The sequence below is a fragment of the Ahaetulla prasina genome, chromosome 4, assembly GCF_028640845.1.
Source record: "Ahaetulla prasina isolate Xishuangbanna chromosome 4, ASM2864084v1, whole genome shotgun sequence".
Lineage (NCBI taxonomy): Eukaryota > Metazoa > Chordata > Lepidosauria > Squamata > Colubridae > Ahaetulla > Ahaetulla prasina.
Genome location: NC_080542.1, coordinates 43,153,751 through 43,176,288, shown reverse-complemented (window position 1 = coordinate 43,176,288; position 22,538 = coordinate 43,153,751).

Genomic DNA, 22,538 nt, shown 5'->3' with positions numbered 1-22,538 from the left:
GAGTAGTTATTTACTATTATTATCTTATTGTATATATCAGAGATGGATGTCATAGGTTTCAGTCCCAAGTACCATTTGCAAAGATTATGGGAATACAAATAAAACACGAGTTGCTTATTCCTGACATACATATAGGCCCCCAAGTTTTTTTCTAACATGAAAATAAATACTCTGTGACATACTTGTTGATTTTTTTCACCAGTGATTCAGTCAGTTTGTATTGCAAATTATTTAATTCACTCACCAGATAAAATAATTCAAATGGAATATAAACCCAGCTGTTGACCTTTGGTATAGTAGTGGGAAATTGGTTCATAGTATTGGATCTTCACTCAAGATAAATAAAAAAGGCGAAAGTTTTGTTCAGCAGCACATAAAAAACAACAGGAGGAGCCTAGAAAGATTTTTGTTTAAAATTCAAAGGATTGATTAAAAAGCAAACTACTGTCAGGGTTCCAAGTAACACCCTCAGCAAAATCAAACTCTGAGGTTTGAATTTCCTCAAACCTAAACTTTATTAGAGATGTCATATTGGCATATCTGTGAAAACCCGAATCTGAGAGCTTCCAGGTTTTCCAAAAGAAAGTTCAAGACTCTGCCCCTCTCCCACATGTCCACCATACATCCAATCAATTACTGTCCAGAACAGATGATACTTCCTCATTCTTCTCCACACAGCTGCAGGGCCCCACGGCCTTGACTTTCTATGAAGAATTTTATTGTGACTACGTATCTTCTTCTCTCTATGCAATCCCCTCTCCCAATTTCTCACAGTAGGACTTGTGGCAGGCCTGAACCTGAAGGCACAAAGGTATAAATATGGCTTCCGGGTCTGACAGGCTGCCCCCTCTCAGAAAAGATGTGTGTCCTGGAAAAGAATAATACAAGGGAGTTAATCATATCACTAACCACCCCTCCCCCCCCCAGGGGGGACCCTTTGCTTGTCAGGGTACTTATCATGGAACTGTTTGACTATTCTATCTGCTTTTACATTCCAACTCTTAACCCAGGTAACTTCAGAAAGGGTACCATTTCTAGTACTAAGTATTGTAATTGGCCCCTATATAGCCTAGAATCTAATATTCACCTGCTTATATATTTATTATATTTTGTCACAACAATATATGTAGGTATCATATAAAAAGTTTATATAGTATATAAACACATATATGAGTAAATATAGGAGGTATAAGCATATATATATATATAGGAAGAAGAAAAGAAAAACAATAGGACAGGAACGGTAAGCACGTTTATGCGCTTATGCACGCCCCTTATGGTCCTCTTAGGAATGTGGTGAGGTCAATAGCAGAAAGTTTTTGGTTAAAGCTTTTAGGATTATGAGAAGAGACCACAGAGTCAGGTAAAGTATTCCAAGCACTGATGATTCTGTTACAGAAGTCATATTTTCTGCAATCTAGATTAAAGCGGTTGACATTAAGTTTAAATCTATTAGTTGCTCTAGTATTATTGCAATTAAAGCTGAAGTAGTCTTTGACAGGAAGGACATAACAATAGATGATTCTGTGAGTTAAACTTAGGTCTTGTGGAAGGCGACGGAGTTCCAAGTTTTCTAAGCCTAGGATTTCAAGTCTGGTGGGATAAGGTATTTTATTGTTTTCAGAGGAATGGAGAACTCTTCTTGTAAAATATTTCTGGACACGTTCAATTGTATTGATGTCAGAGATGTGGTGAGAGTTCCAAACAGGCGAGCTGTATTCTAGAATTGGTCTAGCAAATGTTTTATATGCTCTGGTTAGTAGTGTGGTGTTTTTGGAAAAGAAGCTACGCAAGATTAGGTTTACAACTCTTAGAGTTTTTTTGCTATGTAGTTGCATGGGCTTTGGCACTTAGATCATTTGACATGAAAACTCCAAGGTCTTTAACGGGATGGGGGTCGTCTGTAAGGTAATTAAGGTGCTTGGTCTGTAAGGTAATTAAGGTGCTTGGTGGGAACGGCAATCAGGCATGGGTAGAATCTATCTGTCAGCCAATAGGACCGAGTCTGCTGATTTTAAAGTTCCACCTCTTCCTGCATGATTCCAGTTTATTGACTCGGTCTGGCTTGGACAGACATGTCTTCTCTACCTTCTGGATTTTGCTGATTATTTCTTCAACATTTTTTCTTTTCCTTCTCAAGAAGATTTCCAGCGAGAAAGGGCTTTTGCCTTCCCTCCTCTGGGAGCCACTTTGCAGCTTTGGACTGCTGGCTGACAGATCCTTCGGGCAGTGCTCATGAGCTCGCTCTGATGTGCTGACCCAAGAGCCCGGTTGCAGGACCATTGGCCACGGGTTAAGGAGGCCGCATTTACGGCCTTGGCTCAGCGGTGTGATTTGGCACAAAGAGTTCTGTGCCATTTTTAAGTCATGTTACAGCCGGCAGCTGGTGACATCAATTCGAGCAGCGGCTCGAATTTTGCCACAGCTGCCTTATTGGAGACAGAATCAGAGGACAAGAGAACACTGGGCACAGTGAGTAGCGGGTTCTAGTTCTGCATCAGAGGTCCCTGAGCCATTTTTTAGTGGCCACGTGTTAGCGGTTCCAAGATGGTGGAAGCACAGCCTTCTCAGCCTTCCCACTCTACAGCCTCCAAGGGAACAAGATCCTTTGAGGAGGACCCTAGGGAGGGCACTTCTGGGATTGCCCCTCCCAGCAAACGAGCTAGGAGACACACAGGGGTGAAATCTAAAAATTTTCCCTATTGGTTCTGTGGTCGTGGCTTAATTGGTGGGCGTGGCTTGGTGGTCAGATGACTGGGTGGGTGTGGCCAATAATAATAAATAATAAAATAATAAACAAAGTATAAAAAAAACAATAAGAGGTACCAAAAACCAACTTTCACATTTTACACACACACAACACAACACAACTGACTCACACACAATATAAAAGCAACTGCACTTCACACTTCACACAGACACAGAAAGCTCAAAAACCAACTTTCACACTTTACACACATGCAACACAACACAACACAACACAACACAACTGACTCACACACAATGTAGAAGCAGCTGCACTTCACACTTCACACAGCCACAAAAAGCTCAAAAACCAACTTTCACACTTTACACACAGACAACTGACACACACACACACAAAATACCACATACAGCTTTCTGAGATTTTGTGTTTGTGTAGTTAGAATGAAACACTACAAAAACACACCAAATCTCAGAAAGCTGCACAAATATTTTATTTTATTTTATTTTATTTTATTTTATTTTATTTTATTTTATTGTGGACTTCAATTCCCAGAGTTCCTCAGCCAGACAGCATTGATCACTCAGTGGTGAAATAGATTAGCTAAGTTTAGATTAGTTCTGTCTGGTGCTAAAAGTGAAACTGGAGCTTTCGGGCTGTGAGAAAAGCCATGTGGTCGATCAGTAATCAGGTAAGTGGCTTAGACTCTTTTAAAAGGAGTTTTTCTACATGTTTTCTACAAAAAACATGTTTTTTAAGGTTCTGCTGATGAGGAACTCAGGTGAGATCCCCAGAGTAGCCTTTAATTTTAATTTTAATTTTTAAGTTTAAAGGCTGCCGATCTCAGCTGAGGGGCGGAAACCTCTAAGACTTTTTTTTACTTTTAAAGGCAGGTTTTGGCTGAAGCAAAACCGGCTTTTAAAAGTAAAAAAAAAAACAACCTCTGCAGATGGTGCGGCTCAGCAGAGGCGGGGGGTGGGGCCAGGGATTTTTGCTACCGGTCCTCTGAACCAGCAGCCACCATCGCTACCAGATCGCGCGATCCCATTCGATCCAGGAGTATTTCACCCCTGGAGACACAAATCCTCTTTCAAATCTCACTCATCCACCTCCAAGGCCTCTAAGGTTGAAGAGAGGCACCACAAAGCAATTGAAAAGGTCATTCAAAAGGCCCAGCAGGAGGCCAGCAAAAAGGCTATTTCCCCTACTGGAGTTGAGGCTACCCCCCCCCGGGTGATTTCTCCTCCTCCTCCTCCTCCTCCTCCTCCTCCTCCTCCTCCTCCTCCTCCTCCTCCTCCTCCTCCTCCTCCTCCTCCTCCTCCTCCTTCACCACCACCACCACCTTCAGGCCTACCTTCTGTAGCTCAGGGATATTCAGGATTTTTTCATCCCCTATGTTCCTTCTGCAAGGGATGTTCCTCCTCCTGCAGATGCAGCTCTTCTATTTGCTCCCATTTCCAGAGAGCTACCTCCTCCTTCTCCAAATGTGATTGTGCCAGAGACCAGAGATCCTGTGGTCTCTCTTCCTTCCACCAGTCCTCACTCAGGTCTGGCTGCTCCTCCAGAAGCTCAGATTTCTCCTAACCTAGCTTTGCTTATATCAGAGGCCATTCGCCAGAACATTGCCCAGGGTCTTCAGCAGAGATCCTCCCTGGAGGCTTCTCCTACTGTGAACCGCCCCAACCACGCCCAGGGGTCCCATGAAGCGGAGGATTCAGTGGCACAGCATGACTGAGCCAATTCTCTTAGTTCGGGCAGCCAGCCTCAAGATCCGGAATTTTTGGATGATGAGGGCCTTGAGCCGGACCAGCCATCCTTTATTGGGCTTTTCAAGCCTCAGGTTTTCTGAACCCTGTTATACAAGGCTGGGCAATCCTATTTCTACTTCTGAATCCAATCCTTCTGGTTTGGACCATGCTAATTCTCTTTTCGCAGAACCATCTGTGCAGATAGAGGTGATTCCTGCTCCCAGACTTCTGATGTGGTGCAGAGACACTGGACTGCACTTGGTTCTGGTCCCCTGCCCAATGGGCTAGATAAACGCTTGTATAACCTTGCTCCAGATCTTTCTGATGTTTTACAGGTTCCGACTGTTGATCCTCCTGTAGTGGCCCTTTCTATCTCTTCAAACCTCATAGGTCCACCTGAGGAATCCTTACGTCTGGAGGACCGACGTGCAGAGTGTAATGTCATCAAGGGACATCAAGCTGCTGCCTGGTCTGTAAAAGTGGCTTCGGCCACATCTTTTTTCAATAGGGCTTCCATTTTGTGGCTTCAGCAGTTGCAGGAGAGAATTCCTGCTTCAGATTCCAGATCACACCAGGACCTTAACAAAATCAGGGCAGTTGAATTTTCAGCTGACGCTACTCTCAATGCTGCCAGATTTGCTTCCAAATCTATAGGTTCTGCAGTTACCTCCAGAAGACTTCTTTGGCTCAGCATTGGCAGGCAGATGCCAGGAACAAGTGGCGTCTCGCATCTTCTCCCTACCTCAGTGACAAATTATTGGGGCCTCTCTTGACCCCATCCTGATTGAAATGAAGAACGGCCATAAGATTTTTTCATCCATCTATCTATCGACGGACAGAGGCTCGGCAGCAAGGTTCCTTTCACTCTCAATCCTTTCGGAGTTCAGACGGTGACTTCCAGTCTCAATGACCTCAGCGTTTCCTCCAATCGCGAGGAGGTCATCACCAGGACAGTCAGGTCAGACAGGGTTCCAGGTATCAACCCAGAAAGTCCTTCAGGCAGAAGGGGTCACCCCTTCCGACAGTTTAAATAACAACCCTCCTGATTCTCTCATTGGAGGTAGGCTGTCCTTTTTCACCAGTAATTGGGATTCCACTTCCATGGATGTTTGGGTTAGGTAGATTGTGTGGCCTCTCTCTCAAATTTCACTCTGTTCCACCGAGGGTTTTCATCCAATGTCCTTTCTGTTGAGATAGGGACAAGCGTGTTCTGGTGGAATCAGCTATTAAACACTTCTTGGATATTAGAGCCATTCAGCTGGTTCCACCAGACCAGCACAGACGGGGGTTCTATTCCTGACTGTTTTTGGTGTGGAAGGCCTTGGGGGGATGGAGGACATTAATTTTAGACCTTAAGTCCTTGAACCAGTATATTGTCTATCATCGGTTCAAAATGCACTCCCTCTAGACTATTCTGGAAAGTATCCGTGAGGGGGATTTCCTTTCTTCTGTTGATTTAACGGACACCTATATCCATGTCCCAATTCGGGCCAACTATCACAAATTCCTCTGTTTTTATTACGCTGGCAGGCATTACCAATATCGTGCTCTGCCCTTTGGTCTTTCCTCTGCCCCTGGGGTCTTTACTAAGTTCATGGCTGCCCTGATTGGGCACATCCATTCTCTTCCTATCCGTATTCTTTTTTATTTGAATGACATCCTTATTCTCTCACTATCAGCTGAGTAACCTCAGGGGGATTTAGCTACTGCTCTTCAAATTTTACAAGTTTACGGTTTTTTGATTAACTGGCACAAGAGTCACTTGACCTCTTCCACCCGTCTCCTACATTTGGGATACAATGACTTCAGAAGTCTTTCTTTCTCCTGAGTGTCATTTAGTAGAGTTGGCGGGCCATTGCCAGAGGGAGCGGTCTTCTTCCCTCTTGGAGTTGTCCAGGTTGCTGGGGAAGATGGTTTCTTCCTTTGGCATCATCCCTTGGTCTCGCCTTCACAGCAGGGAGCTTCAATGGTTCTTCCTCCCATTTCAAAGGACCCACAGGAGCATTTCTTCAACCATAGTTCCCTTGTCATCGACGGTCATCAACTCTCTAGCGTGGTGGATGAGCCCAGCAATATCCAAGGGCAGCAGGTTCTGAGAGTCCTAGCAACTGGTCCTCACCACCGACGCAAAATTGTCCGGCTGGGGAGCCCATCTCGGTCCCCATTTGCCTCAAGGCCAGTGGTCTCAGCTGGAACTGAGACAGAACATCAATTGGTTAGAGTTTCGAGCTATTCACCTGACTGTTCTGCGCTCCAGTGATTTAGTTCAGGATCACAATGTGCTGGTTTTGATGGATAATGTATCAGCCAAAACACATGTGAAGAGGCTAGGGGGTATACACTCTCGAGCCCTCATGGAGGAGGCCCTAAAGTTGGGTCTGTGGGCAGAGGGTCACTTGTCCTCTCTGTGAGGGCAGTGTGAAATGCTGCCCACATTTCAGGAGCAGCCAATGTTCAAGCTGATTACCTCAACAGATCTCCAGTGGACCAAGCAGAATGGAGCCTTCACCCCCTCCTCTTTGAGAATATAATGAACCGTTTTGGCTTTCCTGCAATAGATCTACTTACATCTCAAGCCAACCATCAGGTCTCCCACTTTTATACCAGGTTTCCAACCCCAGGTTCGGAGGTGGTGGACACCTTAAGGAGCCCCTGGCCTCCACACCTTCTTCTCTACCATTTTCCTCCCCTGCCCTTCATTGCCAGGGTCATCAGAAAGCTACTGGCTGAATGAGCGGAGCTCATCCTCGTTGCTCCTCACTGGCCCAGGAGAGTATGGTTTGTGGATTTGGTGTCTCTGTTGGTGGCTCAACCCTGGAGGATTCCCGATTCCAGAATATCTCTTCTTCAAGGGGCACTAGTTCATCTGGAACCCCAGCTCTTCCAGTTAACCGTCTGGAGATTGAGCAGCGCATTTTAAGTAAGGCTAACCTTTCCTCCAGGGTAATCAAGACCATTCAGGCTGCTCATAGGCCTTCTACCAACTGCATTTATGAGGCCACTTGGCAATCGTTTTCCTCCTGGTGTAGGTGCCACAAACTCACTCCTACTTCTGTCACCATTTCACAGCTCCTGGAATTCCTGCTGGATGGGCTTGAATCCAGCTTAGCCCCCAATGCCCTCAGGCATCAGCTGGCTGCCATTTCATCAATCTTAGCATTTGGTTCTGCTAAGTCTAATGCTAGGGATCCTGTGATTTGGAATGTTTTGAAAGGAGCCGCTAACCTTCGCCCTCCAGTGGTGCACTGGTTCCCAACTTGGGATCTCAACAAGTTTTATCTGCCTTGACCAGGGCTCCGTTTGAGCCATTGAGAGAGGTGGGCCTTTGATTTCTTTCTCTTAAGGTCTCCTTTCTTATTGCCATTACCTTGGCTTGTCGCATCTCAGAAATGGCCTCTCTGTCCATTCGCAAGGATCTCTGCGTATTCCACAATGACAGAATGGTCCTGCGCATGGATCCTACCTTCTTCCTGAAGGTAAACTCTCTTTTTCATAGGTTGCAGGAGCTGATGCTTCCTAACTTCTTCTCCTCTCTGGTCCATTGCCTTGAGAGAGTTTGGCATCTACATCTGTAGAGTCCTCAAGATTTACATTTTGCGCACGTCTTCCTTTCGCCGAACTGAGGCTTTGTCGTCTTTCACCCAGCTTCCATGGGCTCCAAGGTGTCAGCATCATCATTGGGAAGGTGGATCAGAGCCGCCATCTCCACGGCTTACGAGGTTCAAGCATTGCTGGCATCTCGTAACACCACAGCTCACTCTACCAGAAGTGCGGCTACCTCTTCTGCCTGGGTGATTCAAGTATCCTTAGAGGAAGTTTGCAAGGCTGCCATCTGGTCCTCCCGACACCATTCATTCGGCATTATCGTTTGGATTCCTATGCTTCGGCTGAAGCTGCTTTCGGCAGATGCGTGTTACAAGGAGTCCACGTGAATCGGGGTTCAATGGGCCTCAATGCTCCTTCCTGATAGGACAATAGGCTTTGGTATGTCCCATACCTGACTGCCGTTCCCACCAAGCAGGAGAATGGGCGTTGTTCTTACCTAATACGCACTTTCTCTGTATAGGAGGGAATGGCAGTCAGCCTCAACCGGCTGGTTGGCCCAGGGGCGTTGGAGAGGGTAGCCACTAATTTTTTCTCATTTCAGATACGGCACGTCAGTCTGCATCAAGGTCTTCGCCAATAAATTGGAGTCATGCAGATAGTGGTGGGACTTTAAAATCAGCAGACTTGGTCCTATTGGCTGACAGACAGAGTCTACCCATGCCTGACTGCTATTCCCCCCTATAAGGAGAAAGGGAGTAGCAGGTAAGAACAACGCCAATTTTCTTGACTAATAATGGGTCTCTCCTTGTACTACTATAGAAGGAGGAGGTGGCTGGGTTTGAGGTCTTAAGTTGGATCCAACTGAAAGTTTTCAGCAAGCTACAATGAAATATAGGATGTATTTTCCCTACTATGTGAGGGAGGCTAAGCTGAACTGTCACGGGGTTGATTATTTTTACTGTTGGGAAAGGACATAGGAACCTGGGTCTCAGTTTCTTACTAGGCAGTCTTAACTGTATGTATTTAGTGGATAGAATAGAATAGAATAATAGAATAGAATAGAATTTTTATTGGCCAAGTGTGATTGGACACACAAGGAATTTGTCTTGGTGCATATGGTCTCAGAGTATATAAAAGAAAAGATCATCAAGAATTCTAAGGTACAACACTTAATGGTAGTCATAGGGTACAAATAAGCAATCAGGAAACAATCAGTATAAATATAAATCGTAAGGACACAAGCAATGAAGTTACAGTCATATAGACATAAGTGGAAAGAGATGGGTGATGGGAACAATGAGACGAGTAATAGCAGTGCAGGTTTAGAAATAGTTTGACAGTGTTGAGGGAATTATTTGTTTAGCAGAGTGATGGCGTTCGGGAAGAAACTGTTCTTGTGTCTAGTTGTTGTGGTGTGTAGTACTCCGTAGCATCCTATGTCCAGGATGTGAGGGGTCTGTAAATATTTTCACAGCCCTCTTTTTGATTCATGAAGTATACAGGTCCTCAATGGAAGGCAGGTTGGTAGCAATTGTTTTTTCTACAGTTCTAATTATTCTCTGAAGTCTGTGTCTGTCTTGTTGGGTTGCAGAACCGAACCAGATAGTTATAGAGGTGCAGAAGACAGACTCAATAATTCCTCTGTAGAACTGTATCAGCAGCTCCTTGGGCAGTTTGAGCTTTCTGAGTTGACGCAGAAAGAACATTCTTTGTTGTCTTTTTTTGATGATGTTTTTGGTGTTAGCTGTCCATTTTAGATCTTGCGATATGGTAGAACCTAGAAATTTGAAGGTCTCGACTGTTGATATTATGTTGTCTAGTATTGTAAGAGGTGGAAGTGTGGAAGAGTTTCTCCTGAAGTCTACCACCATTTCTACAATTTTGAGTGTGTTCAGTTCCAGATAGTTCTAGTCGCACCACGAGGATAGTCATTCAACCTCCTGTCTGTAAGTGGATTCATCATTGTCTCGAATGAGGCTGATCACTGTTGTGTCATCTGTGAACTTCAGTAGTTTAACAGATAGATTGTTAGAGAGGCAGTCATTGGTATACAGAGAGAAGTGGGGAGAGCACACAGCCTTGTGGGGCCCCTATGCTAATTGTACAGGTATCTGATGTGATCCTTCTTAGCTTCACCTGCTGCTTCATGTTTGTTAAGAAGCTTGTGATCCACTTACAAGTCTGTTCCGGTACCTGTAGCTGGTTTAGCTTAATTAGAAGAGTGTCTGGAATGATAGTATTGAATGCTGAACTAAAATCTACAAAGACGACCCTTGCATAGGTCTTTGGAGACTCAAGATGTTGTAGGATGTAGTGCAGAGCCATATTAACAGCATCATCTGTTGATCTATTTGCTCGATATGCAAATTGCAAGGAGTTTAACAGTGGATCCATGATGGTTTTCAAGTGGGACAGCACTAGCCTTTCAAAGGTTTTCATGACTACAGATGTTAGAGCAACCAGTCTGTAGTCATTCAGTTCCGGGTGGGGGATAAGGAAAACCTTATCCCCCACCTGGAAGGGGGTTTGGAACAAACGGTGCTTGCCTGCTTTTTATACTCCTCTGCTGCTTCTGACAGTGTTTTTTTCATATTCTCTTACCCCATTCTTTAATGACTCCAAGGGGGCTCTTTTGGCAGCTCAGGCATGGGGACAAACTACATGCCACTGGTGACCTGAAAGGGAGTCAGTCCAATGCTACTGTGCACTGCATTGTTGTAAGCCACTTCTGCAAACGGTAATATTTATTTATTTATTTATTTGATTTTTATACCGCCCTTCTCCCAAAGGACTCAGGGCGGTGTACAGGCAAGATAAAACCAACAATACAAATATACAGGTTAAAATACCATTTAAAAAACTTATTTAAATTAGCCTGAAATTAAAATTACCGTAAACTAAAAACCCCGTTTAAAAATTAATAAAATTTTGCATTAAAAATCCAATTTAAGCCAGCCCCGCGCGAATAAAGAGATGTGTCTTCAGTTCGCGACGGAATGTCCGAAGGTCAGGTATTTGACGTAAACCCGGGGGAAGCTCGTTCCAGAGTGTGGGAGCCCCCACAGAGAAGGCCCTTCCCCTGGGGGCTGACAGCCGACAGTTCTCTTATTGGTAGTCTACCTAGCATCTTATGTACTGCTCCAACATCAAGTTCTCACATTCCGCCGCACCATTGGTACTCGGATGGAAAGCCGAGCTAAGCCCTTGTGTGGACCCAACAGATCTCAGGAACTCCCTCCAGAATTTGGCCATAAACTGGACTCCTGTATCCGAGATGATTCAGCGGGGTATTCTGTTCAAATGGTAGATGTGCTTGATAAATAGTTTGGTGAGTCTCTTTGCGGGTGGCAGTCCAGAGTAAGCAGTGAAGTGGGCTTGTTTGGAGTCAATCACTGTCCAAATTACTGTGTTCTCCCCACTTTCTGGGAGTTCGACTATGAAATCCATCGTGATCTCTTCCCAAGACCGACTGGGGCTTGCCACTTGCTGAAGGAGTTCAGGTGGATTTTCTGGTCTTGTCTTCATTGCTGCACACATGGAGCTTGGAGTCGTGGCTGCGCTGGGGCACTTCGAGTCTCAGGCTTGCGGGGGACATACAATTTGGAATCTTTCCATGCCAATCCATCCCTCATTGTCAAGACGTCTTTATTGTCTCTGAGCCAAGGGTTTGCTATATGGGCCTCTGGTGGCTCAACATTTATTTTATTTTTATTTATTTATTATTTAAACTTATATACCGCCCTATCTCCCAAAGGACTCAGGGCGGTTTACAGGCATATAAAAACATCAATATACAAATTAAAATAATCATTAAAAGACTTATTCTAATGCCAATAATTAATACCAATTATTAAAAATAGAAATATAAATATTAAAATCAATTTAAAACCCCTCTAAATTTAAAAATCTAAGCCAGTCCTGCACAGATGAATAAATGAGTCTTGAGCTCGCGACGGAAGGTTCGAAGATCTGGAAGTTGACGGAGTCCTGGGGGGAGTTCGTTCCAGAGGGTGGGAGCCCCCACAGAGAAGGCCCTTCCCCTAGGTGTCGCCAGACGACACTGCCTAGCTGACGGCACCCTGAGGAGTCCCTCTCTGTGAGAGCGCACGGGTCGGTGAGAGGTATCTGGTTGCAGTAGGCGGTCCCGTAGATAACCCGGCCCTATGCCATGGAGCGCTTTAAAGGTGGTCACCAAAACCTTGAAGCGCACCCGGAAGGCCACAGGTAGCCAGTGCAGCCTGCGCAGGATGGGTGTTATCACGGGAGCCACGAGGGCTCCATCTATCACCCGCGCAGCTGCATTCTGGACTAACTGTAGCCTCGGATGCCCTTCAAGGAAGCCCCATGTAGAGAGCGTTGCAGTAATCCAGGCGAGACGTCACGAGAGCGTGAGTGACCATGCATAGGGCCTCCCGGTCCAGAAAGGGGCGCAACTGGCGCACCAGGCGAACCTGGTAGAACGCTCTCCTGGAGACGGCCGTCAAGTGATCTTCTAGAGACAGCCGTTCATCCAGGAGGACGCCTAAGTTGCGCACCCTCTCCATCGGGGCCAATGACTCGCCACCGATGGTCAGCCGTGGATTTAGCTGACTGTACCGGGATGCCGGCATCCACAGCCACTCTGTCTTGGAGGGATTGAGCTTGAGCCTGTTTCTCCCCATCCAGACCCGTACGGCCTCCAGACACCGGGACAGCACTTCGATAGCTTCGTTGGGGTGGTCTGGTGTGGAAAAGTACAGCTGGGTGTCATCCGCATACAGCTGGTACCTCACACCGAACCCACTGATGATCTCACCCAGCGGCTTCATGTAGATGTTGAACAGAAGGGGCGAGAGGATCGACCCCTGCGGCACCCCACAAGTGAGGCGCCTCGGGGCCGACCTCTGCCCCCCTGTCAACACCGACTGCGACCGGTCGGAGAGATAGGAGGAGAACCACTGGTAAACGGTGCCTCCCACTCCCAATCCCTCCAACCGGCGCAGCAGGATACCATGGTCGATGGTATCAAAAGCCGCTGAGAGGTCTAATAGGACCAGGGCAGAGGAACAACCCCTATCCCTGGCCCTCCAGAGATCATCCACCAACGCGACCAAAGCTGTCTCCGTGCTGTAACCGGGCCGGAAACCGGACTGGAACGGGTCTAGATAGACAGTTTCATCCAGGTGCAAGGGAAACTGATATGCCACCATACTCTCTACAACCTTCGCATGAGCGGGTTGGAGACCGGACGATAGTTACCTAAAACAGCGGGTCAGGAAGGCTTCTTGAGGAGGGCCTCACCACCGCCTCTTTCAAGGCGGCGGAAAGACACCCTCCACCAAGGAAGCGCTCGTAATCGCCTGGAGCCAGCCTCGTGTCACCTCCTGCGTGGCCAGCACCAACCAGGAGGGCACGGGTCCAGTAAACACGTGGTGGCATTCAGCCTCCCAACAACCTGTCCATGTCCTCGGGGCGACAGGGTCAAACTCATCCCATAAAATGTCACCAAGACCACCTCAGTCGTCTCATCCGTATCACCGCAATCTTGGTCCAAACCATCCCGAAGCTGAGCGATTTTATCGTATAGATAACCGTTAAACTCCTCAGCACGTCCCTGCAGCGGGTCATCCCGCTCCCCTGGTGTAGGAGGGAGCGGGTCACCCAAACAGGGCGGCTGGGCGGTTATCTGCCGATGCAATGAGGAGGCGTAGCTACGCCTCGCTTCCCTCAATGCCACTAGGTAAGCCCTAGTATAGGACTTCACTAGTGTCCGATCAGCTTCTGAACGGCTGGACCTCCAGGAACTCTCTAGGCGTCTTCTTCGGCGCCTCATCCTCTCAGCTCCTCGGAGAACCAAGGGCGGTTGGGACCTGCGCCGGGTCAGAGGCGCAAAGGCACGACACGGTCTAAGGCCCCCGCCGCGGCCCGTTCCCAGGCCGCAACAAGTTCCTCAGCTGAGCCGTGGGCCAGACCCTCAGGAAATGGCCCAAGCTCCGTCCGGAACCCCTCCGGGTCCATCAGGCGCCTGGGACGGAACCAACGAATCGGCTCCGTCTCCCTGCGGTGGTGAATGGCGGTCAGAAAGTCCAGACGAAGGAGAGAGTGATCTGACCATGACAAAGGTTCAGTGACTATTTCCTTTAAGTCCAGATCTCTCGACCACTGACCAGAGACAAAAATCAGGTCCAGAGTGCCACCCCCAATGTGAGTAGGGCCATCAACTACTTGGGTCAGGTCCAAGGCCGTCATGGAAGCCATGAACTCCCGAGCTGCTGTTGATGACGAGCCGGAAGATGGCAAGTTAAAGTCCCCCATGACTAAAAGTCTGGGGGTCTCAACTCCCACCGCGGCCAGCACCTCCAGGAGCTCGGGCAGGGCAGCTGTCACGCAGCAAGGAGCCAGGTACGCGACCAGCAAGCCCATCTGACACCTATGACCCCATCTCACCAAGAGGGATTCGCACCCGGCAATCTGAGGTACAGTGGTCTCCCTCGGCTCCAGACTCTCTCTAATCACAACCGCCACCCCCCCACCCCTACCCTGAGCCCTCGGCTGATGGAATGCAGGCCGGTGGGCACATCTCAACAAGGGCACGCCCCTTCTGCACCCAACCAGGTCTCCGTGCGCCCATAAGGTCCATGGCACCCCTGGATAAGATCATGAATTAGGGGGGCCTTATTGGCCACGGACCGTGCGTTGCACAGCACCAGCCGAAGGCCCAGGCTCTGAGAGTCTTGACCATCCGGGAAATGGGAGAAGTCTGGGGGCTCGGGGCGCGCGGTCGCCTTCAAACATCGAGCACGCGCCCCCACAGAACGATATGAGCCCCCACTTCCGTCATATCTGCCCCTCCCACTTACCGTGCAAATAGGACCACCCTCAACCAACGGAACACAAACCCCCCCCGTGACCTCCGAACCTATTAACTTACCGCCGCGAGCACTCGCAGGAACTGGACCCCCCCCCAACGGGTTTCCCCCAACACCCGTCCTTACCCTCCCACCCCTTAAAAATGCCCTGTCTAAAAACCCCCAAAGGCTCCTCCTCTTCGCGTGCCACCTCTGTGGGTCCCAAGACCCGTCATAGAGGCCGGCCTTCGGTAATGTAACAGGCCGTTCCCGCGAGGCGGGGGCACCTCGCAGGTGCAAGAGTTCAGTTCTAGAATAGCGCATACAGTACAGTAAAAGTCAGCGGAAGATAGATCGTCCCAGGTTGGCAGAGATGTTAACAGGGATGTTCTCCTGAGGTAACTCTCAAATTAGGATCCAGATGTAAGATGACATAAGATGTAAAAATGGACAGTCAATCTCCATGGTACAAGTGGGGTATAAGATGTAACGTGTAGCATATAAGATGTAACATATACTCTAACCATCAAACCATGGTACAATCTTGGTAAGTCCATAATCAGCGACTAATAGCCCAGGACTTAGATAACACAATCTGTCCAGAGGAACATCCGGGTCCCAAGAAAAAGGGGGGAAGGGGAGGCGCTCCATGGCCGCCATCAAGCCACCCTCTACGTCCATCGCTGTTTCCAGATGGCACTCCCATCCACTCTTAGCAGCTCCCAGAACTCCAATCCGACTCCAATACAGCCCATCAGCTCCTGACGGCTCCCCAAGAGATCAAAAAATGCCCGAAAGTTGTTGTACGTCCCAAAATCCCCGACACACAGGGGAAGGGCAGGCGCGGCCAACATCGCCGCAATTAGGGAGCCAAGCCCGACCAAACCAAAAAGGCAGGCCAGAAGCGTCCTCCTCCTCTCTGGTATCAAAGGGATCACAGTTGTCCTTGTGGGAGGGAAGATCTTGTACTTGCGATAGGAGAGATCTTATGGCAAAAAGCCAGGAAAGCAGGAAAGCCAGGCCGAATAGGCCACACCGCCCTCCTTACCTCCAATGTCCTCCGATGTCGCCCCCACCCTCTGATATCGGGGGGGGCCGCAGTTGTTAAACAGGAGAGTCCTTAAGAGGGTCCTTAAGAGTCCTTAGGAGTCCTTAGCGTAACAAACGTGGGGAGCAAACCAGGAAGAGCTGGGAGGGGCGGCACACTAGCCGAACACCGACCAAAACGCCACCTCATCCCTGACACCTAAAATGGCCGCCGTCATTCGCCGATCGCCCTCCCGGCCCGTTCTCAGCAGCCGCGGGTCCTAAGAGGTCCACAGACCTCTCCCGCGGCTGCGAGGAAGATCGTCTACCAGACCGGGGGGCGAAAACGGCTAGACGAACGACCACGATGCTGCCATTCGCCCGGCGAGCTCAGATCCGCCGAGCCGAATTTTCACAACAGCGCCATCTTGCGCACGCGCAGGAGCCTATATCAGACTAATGCAGTCTGTTATTAACAGCAGCTGCTTGCAATAACTGCAGGTTCAAGTCCCACCAGGCCCAAGGTTGACTCAGCCTTCCATCCTTTATAAGGTAGGTAAAATGAGGACCCAGATTGTTGGGGGCAATAAGTTGACTTTGTATATAATATACAAATGGATGAAGACTATTGCTTGACATAGTGTAAGCCACCCTGAGTCTTCGGAGAAGGGCGGGATATAAATGCAAATAAAAAAAATAAAAAAAATAGTGCTGCTCTCAATTTGGCTGTCAATTCATCATGGGTTGGGTCAGGGGGCCGGCTCCTGCTGGTGCCTTGGGTGGCTGATTCTGAGGGGAGAATGATGGCATGGGCCACCTCTTCCCAAATTGAGGTTTTCTCAATAGGGCATCTGCTAACAGGTTTTTTTCTTGCCGGGATGTACTTCAGTTTGAAATTGAAGCGCTTGAAATATTGAGCGCAGCGAACTTGTTTGGGAGACAGTGTCCTGAGGGTCTTTAGAGCCTCGAGGTTTTTGAGATCAGTCCAGACCTCGAAAGGCACTTTACTCCTCTCTAGGAAATGTCTCCAAGATAGCAAAGCCCATCGAACTGCATAAGCCTCTTTCTCCCAGGTGGCCCATTGTCTCTCTATGTTGTTGAATTTTTTGGACATGTGGGCACAGGGCAATAATTGCCCTTTGTTCCTTTGCAGGAGTACCTCAGCCACTGCCACATCGCTGGCTTTGGCTTGTATGACAAATTGTTGCTCCCGATCTGGGTGCTGCAGAATTGGTTCTTGGGCAAACAGTCTCTTTAGTTTTTCAAAGGCTTTTTGGCAATCCATTGTCCAGGTAAGTGGTTGGGTCGGCTTTTGCTTTGTTGGAGGGGACCTCATTTTCAAAAGTTTGGTTAGGGGTAGAGCCACCTCCACGAAAGCTGGGATGAACTGCCTATAGAAGTTAGCGAACCCCAGGAAGCTCTGAAATTGTGCAGGTTTTCGGCATTTGGGGCTGCCTGGAGTCACCAGGCAGAGAGGCGGGAATGGAGCGGGAGTTTGGGGTGAGGGGGATGGATGGATGAATGGATTGGAGGTGGGCAAGTGCTAAGAATGCCGGGGAGATTCCCACCTTTGGTTTGCCCAGCGAACAACTGACGCGCCACAACTGCGAAACACAGCAGCAGCCATAAGGTGGCCATGCTTGCTGCCTCCTTCACCCCAAAATAATAAGACCCCCAATAATAACGCCAAGCCCTTATTTCAGGGTTCAAAAAATATGTCAGGGTCTTATTTTTGGGGAAACACGGTAGAAATATGGTTTCCAAGTCTTACAACCACATTATATGAATCCAGCTTCATTATATGAATCTTATTTTTGGGGAAACACGGTAGAAATATGGTTTCCAAGTCTTACAACCACATTATATGAATCCAGCAGCTTGCTGGTCATGCAAACGAATGGCTGTTCATGCAAGGGGCAAGCCATTATTGAAAACTTGATAAAAGAAAGGCAGAAAAATATCAACAATTATGTCCTTTTAAGTTCATATTTAAACATTAAGATCAAAAGGAAGTTTTCTTTTGTTTAAATACTTTAAAACATGGTTTCAAAGGGGGTGAAAAAAAATAAGAACCTTTATTAGCTGTTGTATTATTTTCTACAATAGAAATACATAGACTAGAACCTGCTAAGAACTGAATAACATTAAATATGGTGACTCCGTATTTATTTTAGAACATAAGCCTGAGGGCAGGGACTGCCTTTCATTTTTCTTTTGGAAAAGTAATCTATAAGCTACCTTTTGGCTTTAGTGCCAGGTACAAAGAAACAATAAGTAAATCATATGAATCATATAAATTATAATATTTGTTTATACAGGATTATAACTTTGTGAATCATTGTGTAATCGTCTACAGCTAAATGACATGGTTAACGTTTCTTTGGTTCAAAGAGTGCTAAAGAATAATGTATACAAGCTTAGGCATTCTACAAACTTGCAACATTGAAATGTAATATTATAGCTCTCCAGTTTCCATAAGATTTGTTACTATAACAGCTAACGAAATTATTCTAATAGTCTCCCCTACTTGACTTCCATAACCTTCTGGGTCCTTTCTAGAAAAATTTTTTTTTAAGCCTAAGATATAAAATAATTTGCTAATAAGGATATTTTTAAATAAATTGTGAAATGGTATTTGTGGGTTTGTAGTTTGGTACTTTGTTTTTAATCTGTTTATTTTTTAATACAATTGAAATAGCAAAATAATAATTAGCCAAATTTAATTTACACATACATACACAGACAAAATAAAAGAAGGCAAAGGGAGAAATTACATTCATATTAATTACTACTAGTCTTATACCTGTGCCTATCTTATATTATGCATTTAGTTTTGCTTACATTTAAGTCTGTTAAAATTTAAAAGAAAAAAGGAGGAAAAATAGTACACTGAAGATTAAAAATGAAATAATATACATACATAAATTTGATTATATCTCCAAATGATGGAATAATTACTCAAATATGGAAAGGGAACTTAGTTCCTCAAACTGTTATATAATCAGAGGAGAATGAATGTCCTTTGTCCTACTAATATGAATTTTTCACACTTAACAAAGACATGCACTACCAATTTCTTAGCCCTTTTGTCAGTTTCCATATTATTGATGTGCATTCTAAAGAACATCAATATCTATGAAAAAAAATAAGACTGGTGTCAGGGTTCCAAGTAATACACCCATTGCAAACAGGACTCCTAGGCAAGTAGGTTCCTCAAATAACAAGTTTATTGGATATATCATATTGGCACAGACTCTAAAGCTTCCCGTGGTTTTCACCTAATTAAAAGCAAAACTCCCATCCCCTTTCCAAAACAGTCAACACATGGTCCAATCAAGGTGCTGTTCAGTTGCTTGGAAACTTCGTTCCTCCTCTCCTCAGCCACCTCTGGGAATGTCCTTGGTTCTCAGGGGAAACTATTTTGTTTTGGCTACAAAACTTCAACTATTTCTATTCCCCCCTCCCTATCCCTCCAAGATGGCCTCAGTTAGGTCAGCTTCACAGTTGACAACTGGTTAGTAGTATTCATATTGCAGTTTGACTAGCATCATTATCTGTTCTTATTAGTTAATTTTAAGTATACACTCCACATTCCACATGTTTTCCAAAAAAAAGATCACCTTGTAATTTCCAAATCTGGACTTCCCTCTTTGTTAATTAGCATAATCAGAATATTCAAATTGTACATCACATTTTTCTGGTGGATAATATAAAGAGATGTGGTATTTTTACAACAATTGGACCATAAGATCCTCCAATTTATTAGGCATGTCAGATGTCAGTCAATGAAATTTTCCAGGGACCAAAACTTGCCATTAAAAGGCAAAGTTTGTGATGTATTTAATGTGAAAAATTAAAATGTCCTTCAATAGTCAACAACTGGAATCTTCAGAGTGACACATAAGGCTGAAAGTTTCCCCAAATAACCCTCCAAAGAGTATGTTTGCATTCTGAAAATATAGTTCACCTCAGGGGTGAAATGCTCCTGTTCGGACCGGATCGTCCAATCTGGTAGCGATGGCAGCTGGTGGTTCAGAGAACTGGTAGCAAAAATCCCTGGCCCCACCCCCTGCCCCAGCTGAGCCATGCCATCATCAGAGGTTTGGGTTTTTTTATTTTTAAAAGCATCTTTTTTTCAGCCGAAAAAATGCTTTTAAAAGAAAAAAAAAAGCATTTGATGATCGCACGGCTCAGCTGGGATCATCAGAACCCTTTAAAAGTTTTTTTTAACAACCTCTTCGACCGAAGAGGTTGTAAAAACAAAAGGTTTTAAAAGGCTCCTCTGACGATCCCAGCTGAGTTGCCTGATCACCAGAACCTTTAAAAAACATGCTTTCTATAAGCTCCTCGGCTGAAGAGGTTGTTAAAAAAAACCTTTTAAAAGATTCTCGGCTGTGATCAGTCAACTTCAGCTGGGATCATCAGAGGAGCCTTTCAAAATCTTTTTTTCCTCTGGCGACCCAGCTGAGTTGCCTGATCATCACAGGCTTTTAAAATCATTTTTTTACAACCTGTTATAACAGCCCCCACCCATGCCCACCCAATCGCCCGGTCTCCACTTACCTAATTGCTGCTTATTTTGGGCTCGCTAAGCCTTGCTTTGCTTGGCTGCTGCAATCAGTTGCATCCGCTAGCAACTGAATCTGCCTGCCTGCAATCCATCTCCTCGGTGAGCAACTCAATCTGCCTGCCTTCAATTGGGTAAGTAAATGGGGGAGAGCTTTAAAAAATAGTTAATTGGGAGTTTTTAAGGAGTTTTTTTTTTTAGACAGCAATTTAAAGTTAAGGAAGTTTTAAATTTATCTGCTTTTATCTAAAACAGGGGTCTCCAACCTTAGTAACTTTAAGGCTTGTGGACTTCAACTCCCAGAGTTCCTCAGCCAGTGAACTGAAGTCCACAAACCTTAAAGTTACTAAGGTTGGAGACCCCTGATCTAAAAGATATAAATAAAATAAAATAATAAAATAAAATATTTGTGCAGCTTTCTGAGATTTGGTGTGTTTCTGTAGTGTTTCACTCTAACTACACAAACACACAAAATCTCACAAAGTTGTATGTGGCATTTTGTGTGTATGTGTGAGTCAGTTGTGTTGTGTATGTGTAAAGTGTGAAAGTTAGTTTTTAAGCTTTTTGTGGCTGTGTGAGGTTCCTGCTGTTGCAGGGGCCATTTTGGGTGAAGTGCAGCTGCTTTTACATTGTGTGTGAGTCAGTTGTGTTGTGTGTGTGTAAAGTGTGAAAGTTGGTTTTTGAGCTTTTTGTGTCTGTGAAGTGCAGTTGCTTTTACATTGCGTATGAGTCAGTTGTGTTGTGTTGTGTGTGTGTAAAGTGTGAAAGTTGGTTTTTGGTACCTCTTATTGTTTTGTATACTTTGTTTATTATTTTTATTATTTATTGTTATTGGCCACGCCCACCCAGTCATCTGACCACCAAGCCATGCCCACAAATTAAGCCACAGAACCTGTAGGGAAAATTTTTGGATTTCACTCCTGGTTCACCTCCTCTTTGCTTATCCAGTGTAATCAGTATAATCATTCAGAATTTTATCAGTAGACTCTCTGATAAACCTTCACTGTTATTTGTGAAGGTGGCTGAAATATTATACTCAGCTTATTCACCAGGTATTTTACCAAAATGGAGAGATACAGGATGCTACAGGTGTCAGTCTTGGATCTTCTATTGTAATATTTTCATTAATTATTTGGATGAAGATGTGAAAGACATGCACATCAAATTTGCAGATGATACATTATTTGATTGGATAACTTATACCTTAGAAGACACATACAATTCAAAATGAACTTGGTAGATTAGAATAGATCTTTTCAATCTTTTTACTCTGCAGGATCTGTTGAAATAATTGTTATGTCTCAGATAATCTCTACATAGAAATAATTAAATCTACAGCTCAAGTACATTAATGTGATCAATAAGCTGGCTTATGATGTCTAAAAATCCCCACCATTCCATGGTACACAAAGTTCAAATGATGGTATTTGTTTATTGGAAAGCAAAATCACATAACTGTGGCTTACCTACTTTGGCGATATCATGCAGGGGAATTCACTGGAATTCAATGAAGAAAGCAGTTATATTTGGAAGAGTTAGTAGCAAAAGGAAACTAGGCTGTCAAAAACATGGTGGTTGGACACTATTAAAGTTGACACCAGCCAGAGCAGATTGGCTCTGGCTGGTTATGCAAGATTAGAAGATGTGGAGAGACCTGACCCATAGAATGGCTAAGAGTTGGACACGACTGAAGGGATAACATTGTCATCATCAACAACAATCTCTTCCACAATGCCTATTAACCTCCTTGCAGAATTCTAAAGTTCTGCAGAAGTATAGGCTGCATTAATAATAATAATAATAATAATAATAATAATAATAATAATAATAATAATAATAATAATATTTTTATTTATAGACCGCCCTTCTCCCAAAAGACTCAGGGCGGTGTACAGCCACAAATAAAATACAGAAAGAAAACAACAATACAAAACTAAAAACAACCCTTAAAAAACTATTTAATTTGGCTACTATAGATAAAAATATTCCCTCTAAAATTTACTAAAAAATTAAAAAACCCCTAAATCAATTTAATAATATAAAATTTAAGCGAGTCCAGCAAGACGAAATAAGTAGGTTTTAAGTTCGCGGCGGAAGGTCCTAAGGTCAGATATTTGTCG